The sequence below is a fragment of the Micropterus salmoides genome, unplaced genomic scaffold (genome assembly GCF_014851395.1).
Source record: "Micropterus salmoides isolate LMB-PRFRI ecotype aquatic unplaced genomic scaffold, ASM1485139v1 Ms_hic_scaffold_7, whole genome shotgun sequence".
In the NCBI taxonomy this organism is placed as follows: Eukaryota; Metazoa; Chordata; class Actinopteri; order Centrarchiformes; family Centrarchidae; genus Micropterus; species Micropterus salmoides.
In genome coordinates this window covers 37,598,993-37,609,496 of record NW_024044459.1, presented here as the reverse complement: position 1 = coordinate 37,609,496, position 10,504 = coordinate 37,598,993, and the positions used below count along the sequence as shown (strand labels likewise).

General features: G+C 38.1%; 1 protein-coding gene and 1 long non-coding RNA gene across 2 annotated transcripts in view; both read left to right on the top strand.

Annotated features, from left to right (window-relative positions):
- Positions 1-10,504, top strand: part of LOC119891504 (scavenger receptor cysteine-rich type 1 protein M160-like) — a 1,270,577-nt gene that overhangs the window by 411,410 nt on the left and 848,663 nt on the right. The window lies entirely within an intron of this gene.
- LOC119891620 lies at positions 1,042-9,922 on the top strand. The gene is made up of 4 exons (XR_005442462.1): positions 1,042-1,991; positions 3,633-3,665; positions 8,387-8,438; positions 9,827-9,922. It is a non-coding gene; the product is annotated as an uncharacterized LOC119891620 (long non-coding RNA).

Genomic DNA, 10,504 nt, shown 5'->3' with positions numbered 1-10,504 from the left:
AGAATCCTCAGTGTCCTGTCTGGTGTTCCTGGCTATGCTACTGAATGGGACAAGATAGAAGACCTCAGCCTGTCAAATACTATGGTAGTCACTGAGCAGCCTCCACAGCCACATCACGCAGCTCGGTCACACGGACATGACCTCTCTCCTGGGCCCTCTTTGCTCTCCTAGTTCCTCAGTGGTACCTGTAGCGGTCTTAGAGACTCTGTGCCTACACAATAACTCACCAAAGGAAATTAGGCTGCATACTAATGACTAATGACACTAGGATTGCCTTCGTTCCTTAAAATGGTTTTAGAGAGCAGGGAGAGTTTTACAACATCATTTTTGGAGAAATCTTTACTATGATCCAGGATCATGTCCTGTACATAAGATATAAAAACATGTCAGTCACTGAAATGGCAGCTCAGGACATTTATAATGGCACCCACCTCCCCCTCCCAACCAAAATGATTCACATTGTTACTGTATATTATTGTTGTACTGCAGGTGCTTGCACAGAGAAAAGCAAAATCCAAGAAGAGATATAGGTGTTTCTTTAATTTCTCCTCAATAGAAAATATTTACTTTTATATAAGGTGAGACCAAAGGATTTTTTCTCCTACGTCTTAAATCAACTCAGGGAAACAACCACATATCATCTCATTTATATCTTCCTCAATCAAAACAAGAGATCTCTAACTGATCTTGAATAAGTCTAATTTAATTTAAGTACCTGAACATTGCACCATATGAGACCAGAGAAAGAGCCAAAGAAACCTCACATATGATTCCTGTAATGAAGTTATTTTCATTTTAGGGGCTTTATACTTTTGCTCCCCTACATTTTTAAATCCTGTATTTATTATTGCTGTTATCTGAACCCTATAAAGTTACTGAGATGAAGAAAAATAATTATTTGTCAATGAAAATATTGCACAACTTTGTTACAGCCAGCATAACTGGAACACCAACCACTGATGTTTGGAGATTAATTCATTAAGGACAGAATGCATGCATGAACTGAGGTACACAATGTCATACAGAATGAGCACTTTACTTTTGATACTTAAGTATATTCACTATGACTATGGAATACTTTTATACCTTTTTGAGGACTTGTGATAAATATCTATTTCTACTTTTCTTGAGTAAGGGACCATTGTACTATATTTAAAGTAACTATCAGCTGGATGGTGCACTGGAAAAGTTGTTGCACTTAAAACAGAAGGTACAGTATTCAAAATGTGCTCAGGGCATCCTTTTTTATCTCCTGAGGACAAAAAAGAGCCATTAATAAGACTGAGCAAAGCATCTCCCTCAAGTCTCTTCCTATGATGTCTTAGCCAGAACCTGGGCAAATGTGGAGGGAACACAGACAGTTCTCCTGACAGTGTTGAGGTCCCCCTTAAACCTCCGCTGCCCCATATACAAATACACACAAAGTGGCCTGTACAGTTCCACAGATTCAAGACTCTCTAAAACCACCATTTTTCTTTATACGTCTAAAATTGTATAGATTTTGTTACTAGCTGCATTTCAGATTTAGATGAATAAAATACAGTCAACAATTAAATTACGGTGTTTGCTTATGGTACTTTTATACTTTTAGTTAAGTAAAATTTTAAATATATGAAATTTTACTTCTAACAGTATGTAAAGCCTGGTGTTTCTACTGTCACTGATAAATGTGTTTCTTGCTTTATTTTAAACACTGTAGCCTGTAACACAGGCCTCTGTGTCAGAGCTGAGAAGTGGAGAATATTGTGGTGACTTTGCAGCCTCTCGGCTCAGGCTTAATTAATGGGCCATCAGCGGAGGGACACGCCCCCTGCACCTGGAACTTTCCCCCCTCCCCCAACCTTTCAGCAGCGCAGCAGAGAGGAGCAGAAGAAAACAGAGCGTGGCCGGAGTTTGGAGAGATTTGTTAGCAGGAGTTTGGAGAGATTTGTTTGAAAAATTTAAAGACGAAGACTTCATCTTAACCGACGCAAGAGGCAATTTCAGAGCAGGTAAGATTTATAGATATTTCTGCTTCTTGTCAAATGATGTTAATGTGCAATATTATTTTGAATGGAAGAAAACAGCAAGCTCTAACTTTAATTGAGTGGCTCCAGAACCGCTCCAGTCAGATCTCCAGCACACAATTGATAGGTACATGGTTTAACATGATGGCAGAAGTGCATATTTAATGGATTTAGTGCAGATGCAACAGAATAGTGCTGTTAAATTGTAAATATTTTTTCTGTGTAAATAACAATACACTTATAGGCTACTGTGCATGAGGCCGTATTTGCTTTGCGACAAATCCCAGTCTGTTTTTTCTGCTGCCACAGCTGCTTTTAACTCCCCTGTTACTGTCAGTAACAATTCCACCTCGTGTTAGATCCATGCAGAACTATCTCTGGTGTGGTTTTTAGTCTGTAGTAGTACCTTCTTCTTTTAACAAATCTTCTACTAATGCGAAGTAGACAATGTGCTTCCTGTTTATACCGGCACGCGCATGCTCAGTGTAGGCTATGTGGACGGCCACTTCACGTATTCAGAGACAGAGATCCATTCTGTTATGCAGATAAAATGCTGCTGGGGACGGAGATCGTTTTTGGTTTAAATCTCCTTTTAAACAGAAACGTAGTAGTGCGGATGTGGCCCAAGACAGGTGAGCCAACATTACACCTGAGAGAGGACACTGAAGTAGATGTAACACAGTCTCTTTTTATTATTATTTTGATCCCAAAGCAGCTCTGTTCTCATGGCTTATTGTGTGAAAATTAAATATTTATCAGCTACTACTTGATTGATTTAGTACCCTTTCCTATTGCCTGTCTCACTCCCACCTCTGTGACTGTCTGTTTAGTTAGTGGAGGGAAAGCTTCTGACAGGGAGAGCTGAATAACAGTTGCCACCATAAAAAGAAGAAAACGTGATGTTTCCTGACAACAGTTTGTTTATAAAATTAGGTAAAATCTGCCCGCAGCCTGCAACGGATTTTCAAAAGTAACACTTACTTTATAAAGTACACCTGTAAAGTCTTATACAATCCATTACAACAGTGCTGCCACAAAGTCTACTTTAATGATGCCTTTAATCAGTTTTCTTTTTGACACAGTCATATAGGTGTTAAGTGAATTAAATTTTTTAGCACTGAGGTCATAGTTGGTGAAAATGTTGTACTGGACTACATCATATTCAGATGTGTTTAATATTCCGCCCTACTCATATATATAAACAGGGAGAGCAAAATCACCTTTCAGTGTAACAACACCTTGAACTATAGGCTTAGTAATAAACAGAACTGAATTTACACATTCCTGACAAAATGGTCAGAAACTGAACCTGTTGTACAGAATTGCAGTAGATTGTACAGGTGTCCTGAATAGTCGCTACTGAGTATAAAGCAGTATCTGGAAACAAAGCACAAATGGCACATTGTCTCACTGGAGACTTGAGACGTAACCTCGTATTTATGACAGGGTGTCCAATTCACTTAAAACATGTGTTTATTCTCTCTCTCTCACTGTGTAGAGAGATGTATTATATGATATGAAATGCAGCAGTACTGTATCACTTAATATTACTACTACACATTGTTATTTTTATATTTTGTTCAGAGTATAACATGACATCATTTTCATTATTCTCATTGGTGTTAGGTCCAGGAAGAGATCGCTATGAGTCAAACACAGGTATGTGCCTTTACAAACTCTTTACTCCATCCTGACACTGACTTCTTTCTTCACTGTAAAAGTAGTAGTAGTTGTGATTCAGCGTTAAAGCTGACATTTTTAAATGAAACAATATCAGCTGCAGACCGATAATATAAACAGGAATTTAGGGCTCGGGCAATTCGTCAACATAGTCGATCCAGTGTTGGCAGGATTCCCCCGGACAAGCTCCAGCTACAAGACCGTGCCTTCGACCATCTAAAGTTTGGAAGTATTTTAGACAGACAGTCTCTGTGATCTGAGAAAAGCTTCACTGCAGCACAACTGTCCACGAATACGTGAAGCAGCATGAACACGTGAGCGAAAGTATCCTGGAGCACTGACGGCAGCACCGCAAATCCTATTTACTTTCTGTCGCCACACGAGCATGGCACATCATAGCACAAGGACACGTAGTATTTCTTAATCGCTTTCATGTTAAAAGTAATTTTTGCCCCGCTGCTGTCATTGTAGCATAACGTTACACCTCAAGACATCGAACGTTCGGCCGTTTCATATTTTCTGTTTTAATTAACGGCCACATATGAGCGAGAAAACAGCTGAAACTAACATTACAGACGATCTGTGACTGTCTGTACAGTCTGTGAATCCTTTCAATTGTTTTCTTTGCCCGACACTGATGCAGAAATGCATTTGATTATCATACTGCAGTACTCAATATTGAAATTAATCCATGTCAAAAACATTAAAAGTTTTAAGTAAAGTAGCCTAATAATTAATGTCTGTTATTGTTGTTATCACAACACATCAATGGCGTGGAAATTTGATTCATTTTAAGATTTGCTGCTATTCTTATTTATTTATATATATATATATATATATATATACACACACATTATTCTAATGTGCTTCATCAGGATGATTAAAATATAGATTTATTTATTAGGAATGTTTTTGATATTTATTTTGGATAAATTGGTATGTTAATCGAGTAATAGGCAACTTTTTTCCTTTTAGAATACAGAAAATTAGTCGTTAGATTAATTGGGTAATTGAAAAAATAATCGTTTGATTAATTGACTTGAAAAATAATCGTTACGTACAGCCCTAATCAGAAATTGAATATCTGCAGGCTTAGAAGTTGTGATTATTTTACAGTACTTAATCTTAACGCTGTTCCTGAACTTTAGCTGCCAGTAATCTTACTGCTAACATCAGGCGAGATGGATTTATATAGCCTGCAGTGGAAAAGCTACATTTTACAAGGGGTTGGGGTAAACAGCTGACTGAATGGGATATTGCTCAGCACTGGGGATGTAGCGATTGCTGGATTTCACTATTAACCGTGCTTTAAAACGTCACGGTTAATTAATCAGCGTTTCCCACACATAGGGTTTACTTGGGCAGGCCGTCCAGGTAGATTAACAGCTGCCCAAGTAAATTTGGCGACCCATTTTACAATTGTTTTAAAATAAGTAAGTAAAGGTAATACATAATAACTTAAATAATGTGGCAGGTTGTTGGGGAATTAAATATAATTGTGACACTTACAATCAATGCTGTCGCACTGAGATCGAGCTTTCAGTACAACATAAACAAACAAAGCAGGTGTAACCGACAGCACCGCTGCGCTATGAGGCCTATTTTCAATGGCTTGTGCCACGCCAAAGCTTGACGAGCTCGCACGCAAGCAGCAGTCAAATTAGCTGACTTTTGCGCTGAACCCAGCTTCCACACAGTGCAAATCACTTCTTTTGTGAAAGGTTCTTTATGGAAGAACGTTGTCCTCTGCCGACCTTCAGTCACTGAACATTTAACATCCTGTTGCTTCCTCCTGTCTGTGCTGAGAAAATGTTGCAGGTGTAAAACACTAACAGAACATCAGGAGCTTATAAACTTCCAGAACTGTGGGCTACCAATTACCTGCATTTCAGTTATTAATAACGCTGCATGAGACATGTTCTCAATTTTCGTCATTGAACATTCATCATCATTTTCACTAAAACTTATACATGTGGATGAGAGTTGATGACAACAGTTCAGTTTATTCCCCTCCCCAATAACAATTTCCCCTGGGAGATAAAGTTAATAATCCTCTTATATTAATAATAATACTTAAATATTATAGTTTTATAATTGTTAATGTAATATTAAAAACCTACTTAAGTAATTACTAGTGTTGTTAAATTAATTAATGCATAATAATCATGATAATCTTGAAACCGTGATTATTCCTCTGACTATAATCGTACCAACAAAATCTGTAATCGTTGCATCCCTACTCAGCACAAGCCAGTCTCTCGTGTTTCAACAGTTTCATTTACCAGTCCTGACCAGCACGCACGCTGTCACCGTGTACACGGACTAAAACTTCTAGTGAAGTTATGGATGTTATATTATGACATGTTAGAACAGTTGCAACATTTTGGTACGTGTGCTTATTCACTTTCTCGCCAAGTGCTGGATGAGAAAAGTAAAGGACTGTCATGTCTATTCACTAAATATGGAGTTAGAGCCAGCAGCCAATTAGCTTTAGATAATATAGATTTATTTATATTTAGCATGCACACTAAAGTGATTTGATCTTCTCAATAAACCCTCAGAAAGAAAGACAATACATGTATTCCCCCAAAAAACTATTTCTTCAAGGTAAATTAACTTTTACGTTAATTGTCAGTTATTAACATAATTTATTTGTATTATTCAACACTATACTACTAAAATGACTATGTAAAAAAGCCTTTGTCCTGAGCATGAACTCAAATCAGTCCCTGCTCGTTCTGTTCTCTCAGACAAAAGTTGATGGCAGATTTCTTTTTTAAATGAAAGTAGAGTCCCAGGCAGAGACTGCAACTTTTTGGCCAATCCTGAGAGCAAGATGTCAGTGGGACTGCAGTCAGTTTGTTGCTGTGCCTTGTCAACTTGCAAAGTTGTAGATACCATGCAGTTCTTGCTGCGACAGTCGTAATGTGGGTAAAACGTTGAGAGTGGATGACAAGTAAACGACCTACTGAAAAATAAGTGGAGTCTGTTCAAAGATGTCAACAGTTTATTAGTCAAGATTCAATTCAGTTACATACTTGTCAGTTTGTGTACTTTGATTGTATTAATAAAGCAAATGGAAATAAGTGATTATTATATTGGTTTTAATGATTAGGTTGTTATGAATGTGGTCATTCATAAAGTAATTCTATGGAACAAAAATTTTATACCCACAAAGATACATTGGGAATTATTATTGTTATGTAATCATAGCACCCTAAATTGTGACAGATTTCCCAGCCCTATCATCAATAGGGATGCAACGATTACAGATTATTGTCAGAGAAATAATCACGGTTTCACGATTATGCATTAATTTTCACTAGTAATAACTTAAGTTGATTTTTAATATTAAATTACATTAACAATTGTGTTTCTATAATATGTAAGTATTATTACTATAAGAGGAATATTAACTTCATTTATTCCCCAGGGGAAACTGTTAATAAGAGGGAAATAAACTGAATTGTTGTCATCAACTCTCATCTAGACATCATTCATGCAGTGTTATTAATAACTGAAATGCAGGTAATTGGTAGCCTACAGTCCTGAAAGTCTAAAAGCTCCTGATGTTATGTAGTGTTTTACACCTGGCAACATTTTTTCAACACAGATGTAACGTTAAATGTTCAGTGACGGAAGGTATTGAAAGGACTATGTTCTTCCATAAAGAACCTTTCAGAAAAGAAGCGATTTGCGCTGGGTTCAGCACAAAAGTACTTCGACTGCGGCATGGCGTGCGGTGCGCGATCCTCTACACAGCAACAAAGTGCCCTAGCGCGGCGCAAGTCGCTGAAATAATGGGCCTCTTTCTGTGCGGTGGGTCTGAAAGGTTACATGCTGCTTTCTTTGTTTACGTTGTACTGAAAGCTCGACTCTCACCGCTACGGCATCGATTGTAAGTGACACGTTCAGGTTTAATTCCCTATACCAACTAAGGTGGGTCTCTGACATTGACAGCTTTGTGTTGGAGAGATTTGTGCAGCGCTGTTCATGAGAGACGGAGAGAGTGAGCGAGAGATGTTGCGCGAATATATACACTGTAGAAACAGTTACACCTTTAGAAGAGCAGTTGATATTCAGTCCTCGTATAATTATTAGTGTGCAATTATCTGATTAATCCTCTGTCAGTACCACAATTTCCACGGACGGTGTTTATACTGTATGTGCAGTCATTATTTAAAAAAGGCCTAACAAAATTAGCCGAGTGTTATATAAAAAATCTAAACAACACTAACAAGTATGTGAAATATGTTTAACAAAAAGAAAATGAAGAAAGGAAAGAAAATGCTCGCAAAGGAGGTATTGGGTGTGTAATTGCTCTAGTTTTAGTATAGTGAAAATGGTGTAACTGATCCATACAGGCCAGTAACATTGGAAGGTCAAGACAAGTCATTTTAAAACTCCTTTTATTCACCGGCAGTCTTTGTACTCTGCAACTTAGGTTTTTATTAGAGCACAGAGTAATAATAAATGACTGTTGCTGTTTTTCACAGGTGAAAGTCTCACTTTCACCTCCACCCCACACACAGTGAAGAGAGGAAGACCAGTGGATAATATGTTTTTGGCAGTAAGGATGCTGTCCATTTAAAACCTGAAACACTTTTCAACTCTCTAACAGTTAACAAATACAGAAGGATGCAGCCTTACCCACACTATATAGTATGAGGTGTTACTTTTTGTATGCTCTTGTTTTTCAGATGGAGGTTCTGACCCCTGCGCTGAGTTAGAGATAAGGAGAACTCACTGATGGTGAGTTAAATTGCTTTAATTATGAAATATACAAAAACTCCTGCCTTTGTTTCATACTTTAACTACTACTTTAACAAGTAGAGTACTACTTTACTCTTACTGTAAGTGTACTTTTGTTTGAGTGTTTGTTTGTAACTCTTTTCTAATTTATGATGGTCAGTGTTGGGCAAGTTACTCAGAAAATTATATATTACTAGTTATTACTCCTTTAAAGTATTACTTTACTTATTACTGGGTGGGCAATATTAGATTGTGGACGATTAAAATGTCTCCACGATCTATCTTTTCAGAGAGATCATTACTGTCGTGCTACAGATCACAATCTATTTAGTTCTGTCTGCGTCCTCTGCTGTCTACTAAGGCAACACAGTAACTGTTGGGCCTCATAAAATAAGTTCCCCGTGTCCCCCAGCTACTCTGTCTCAACTCTCTGTGATTTACGGAGGTTGCTGATGAACAGATGTGTTACTTGTTGCTAAAGTAACTGCTAAGTGCCATTAAGTAGCTGCTGTGATCTTATAAGCTCAGTTAGCCTAGTGGTCGTAGCTGACTCAGCCCGGACTGGGAGCTCGCAGCACCTGGGAGTGTTTTGTGTTTAACGTTACACCTCTACTCAGGCACTGGAGGTTTTAGGCCTCAGCAAGCGGCGCTGGTTTGGGCACCAGAACAGGAGCCAAGCGTGCAACGACACCGCGCTCAGCAGCCTCCCAGTAAACACTGTATGAACGGGACCGAACACAGACTTTGGACAAGTTTGTGCAGCGGTGTTCACGAGAGAGAAAGAGAGCGCGAGCCAGGAGGTGCTGCACGAATATTTGCTCCTCAATACAGCTCCTCGGTCAAACATGATTTTAAATATGCCTAGTAAAAAAATTTTTAAATTAATGTGGTGGTCAGCGTTGACAATTAACCAAATTATAGGCTAATTATGGGAAACACTGCTTTCACTACCACCCTGCCTTTGCCCCCAAACAAAGCATCTCTCCCGAGTTATTAACTAATATCGTATTCACAACAGCGAGTATGCTATGGTCTTTACATACGGTACCGCTGAGCTGCCGCACAGTCGTGGATTCATGTCAAGGATGGTGCGTTTAGTAACGAGTTTTTTAGAAAAGTAACTACACTTCACTTTACAATTACACTACTAGTTACAGGGAAAAGTAATATTATTACAGTAAAGCGTTACTGCCCTAACACTGATGATGGTAAATATTAAATGTGTTTTTGTGACCTTTAACAATTAACCTTTTTTGTCCCATGGTAAGAGAGTTGCAATCATCTGTCAGTTCTTGGTTGTCACATTTAATTAAAGCACTTTTAAAAATCCATTATACCTGAGGTTTCATCGACTAATAGGAAATGATGTTTGTCTGTTCCTGTTGTAGATGAGACCCCCAGGCTTCCACAGAAGAACAAAGTCAAACATGAGAGAGCAAGAGAGCATGGAGTGAGGTAGAGAGAACTGCGATGTAGAGTGCCTGGAAAAAAGGACTGTGAGCAATGTATACATGGAGAAAAGGCCTTGGCTCAAGGGTCATGGAAAGATGTCAAACTTTGTGTACAACACAATTGTGACCCTTAGACAAAGCGGCGCTTCACGTATTCTTAAGTATTCAAAAGCCAAATGTTTTTGCCATTTACAGTCTCCTACTGAACTACTGATTGATAATAATCTGAAATTAATCTATCCTGGACCATATAGTGTCAGATGATGTACTGTAAAAAGGCAAGACTAGCCACAATAAGCTAGTGTTCAGCGTTCCTAAAACTTTGTAAAAAATTCAAAGGATTATTTTGTTTTCATTGTACTTTGCAAGACAGTGTTCCTTGTTTTCAATTGATTGTCTGATAATATCAATTTTCTTCATATTGGCCCTCACTTTAATTGGTGAATTAATAGTAGTTATGATACAGTACACTTTACTGTATTTTTTGAGTTGTACAAGAGGCAATAGTTTGTTTCTGGAATAATTTATTTCTGTTTATGCTTAATAAACAATGGATTTGGGGGTGGTGATAGCGCACTTCAATCCCCCACTGTGACCCATCCACTGTGTCCCTGA